At 34.5% G+C, this 2642-nt stretch overlaps 1 non-coding gene across 1 annotated transcript; it reads left to right on the forward strand.

Moving 5' to 3' along the window:
* Positions 1-1697: 1697 nt before the first annotated feature.
* On the forward strand, positions 1698-1805 carry LOC136336946 (U6 spliceosomal RNA). Its single transcript, XR_010731680.1, has one exon. It is a non-coding gene; the product is annotated as a U6 spliceosomal RNA (small nuclear RNA).
* The last annotated feature ends 837 nt before the right edge of the window (positions 1806-2642 follow it).

The following is a 2642-nucleotide window of genomic DNA, read 5'->3' on the forward strand; positions in this document are numbered from 1 at the left end:
TGATAGTTCAGAGAGAAAAATAATTAACTATATAATCCAATGAAATATTTTATTACACATATTTATTAGTTAAAAAGCAAATTTATTATAATTTATTATTGACAATAATGCCAAGTGACATAGAGAATGACAAAAGATGTGAATTCTAGCATTTTATGTTTATAGGATTTTTAAATACAGTTTATAGTTAGGGAGCTGTAGTCCATTAGCATGAAGATATCTGGATATAAACATCAGAGTTAATTGTCTTTTTAATTTGTTTCAAGAATTGACAGATCAACTACAGTATCAATTATAAAGGAAAAGAAATACCTCTAACCTGAAAAGATTTTCTTTTTAAAGAAGCTAAAAGTAAGTAATTCCCAAGCAAAATAGCTAACAGCCATGCAGCATTTATTGTGTTCTAGCTAGAGTGCTTAAAAATAAGAAACTGAATTCATGAACTCCTTTAGTCTGCAAAGCCAACGTGATGGGAAAGGTTCCATAATCGTATCAGTTGCTCTCTCCTTTTGACAGATAGGAAAAATGAAGAACAGAGAGGGTAAAATTCCTGGCCCAAGATCTCACAGACAGGCTGTGGGAGAACTGGGGTCTGCACCCAGGAAGCATGGCTCCTGGGTTGTATATGCTCACAGGATATATCGTATATTCTCTTCCAACAGGTCCTCACGTGGAGCCACGTGTAACTGGAGATATTAAATCCAGGTTACTTTCTTCTCTCATGAAGGGACTGCAGTCAGATACACTAAGGAAATGAGAAGTCCTCAACTCCTGTTTCAAAATTCTCTTTTTCAACTCTTCATTTATTTTCCACTATGACCACTGCCACCAAAAGCTGTTGATGCAGCGCTACTTAAAATACTGGATTCTACCCAGAAACAATCAATCTAATCGAATGAATTGACTGAAAAAAAAAATCTGCACTAGTTATTTAATCAAGAGCGTCACAGAACATGTCATTAAGTCAGTGGCAGATTTTTTTTTTCCTCCTTAGGCTGATGGCTGATGTGTCATGCCTCAGTGAACAAGATGCACAATTACCCTTCACCTGAGGATATGTACTAACAAGAAGCCATCTAGTTCAGATTTCAGATCCTCTTCTTCAAGAGTCCGTGAAAAGAAGTAAGGTATGAATAAAGAGGAAGGTTATTAGGGCCACAAAAAATAATCATTACATACCCTTAGTTATTGGGCGGTGTTTTCAGAGGAAATAGAGAATGACAAATCTTGCCAGACTTCAGGCTATTTGACCCCCACAGCTAATGCGCTCATTCTCGATGTTGTTGTTAGTGGAATATTCACAGTTCTGCCTCCGATTTTCTAATTCTTTCTAAGTTTGCAGGTATTTAGAGACATAAGTCAGGCTCAAATGTTTATTCCAAGGTGAAATGGGGAAAAAATGGAAATAAGATTCTTAATAGCAGAAAAATAGGATATTGTGATGATAATCTTCCAAGTCGCGTATACTTAACCTGATGTTTTGAAAATATCGTCCTGTGCTTGTATATGTGTGTGGCATGTGCTAGGTCCCAGGAAGAATGTTTTCATAGCTTGCGCCAGTTTTCTAGTTTCTGTAGTTTCCAAAATGGTCGCTATTCCACATATTAAAGAAGAAAATATAGTCTCAATTAGGCGGATGCCCTTATTTTTTAAATTTTAGTATTTTTGCGAAGATCATCTAAAATTGGAATGAAACAGTGCTCGCTTCGGCAGCACTTATGCTAAGATTGGAACGATACAGAGAAGATTAGCATGGCCCCCCGTGCAAGGATGACACGCAGATTCGTGAAGTGGTCCATATTTTAAAAATAAATAAATAAATAAAATTGGAACAAAACAAAGGCACACTTAAGAGAGAATAATAATAAGAATAATAGCAAATAATTTTATTCATAGATACATTTGTCTCTTGGGATAACACTTACTTAGGCAGGTAGAATGAACTGAATTGTTTTCTAGATTATTAAAATATAAAAGTATTACACTTGGCTTTTTCTGTGTGAATCGTTTTTTCTTAACATACAACATATGAGAAGTGTGGCATGTCTGTTTTACTAGCAGTCATTTTTTTATAGACATAGTAGTATATTATAAAGCTATCTTTTAAATTATTATATTCACTTCTTACATATTTGGACATATAAAACTACCTTGATGACAGTCATTCGTGATTGAGAGATTAAAGCAAATGGAACTTGACTAATCTAGAATTTCATCTAAGCAGCATCAACATTTTATAGAATTTATATGCAAAACCATCTGTACAAGTGGACACAGCAATTTGATGATGTTATATAAATTCATCATTTCCTATTAGGGTAACATGATCTTATCCCAAGGATCTCTATTAAGTGTCAAGAGGATAAAAAGCTCAAGAGGGTGAAGAACAGAGGATGTTTTCAGAAGAACAGAGGTTGTTTTCATTAGAAAGAGTACTTAGAGCTCTTCCATAGTTACGTTATTACACAATTTTAAAGCTCATTTGTCTGCCCAGAGCTTGTGAACCATAGTACATAAGTTATTTTATTGCCACACTTGTGAAAGAACAATTGTCCTAAAAAAGGATCTTGGATAAAAGCTTTCCAGGTTAAGGTTTCTTTGGAACTGCTTTAGATTATTATAATAGAACTTCTGAAATTCTG

This window comes from Saccopteryx bilineata, chromosome 4 (genome assembly GCF_036850765.1).
Source record: "Saccopteryx bilineata isolate mSacBil1 chromosome 4, mSacBil1_pri_phased_curated, whole genome shotgun sequence".
In the NCBI taxonomy this organism is placed as follows: Eukaryota; Metazoa; Chordata; class Mammalia; order Chiroptera; family Emballonuridae; genus Saccopteryx; species Saccopteryx bilineata.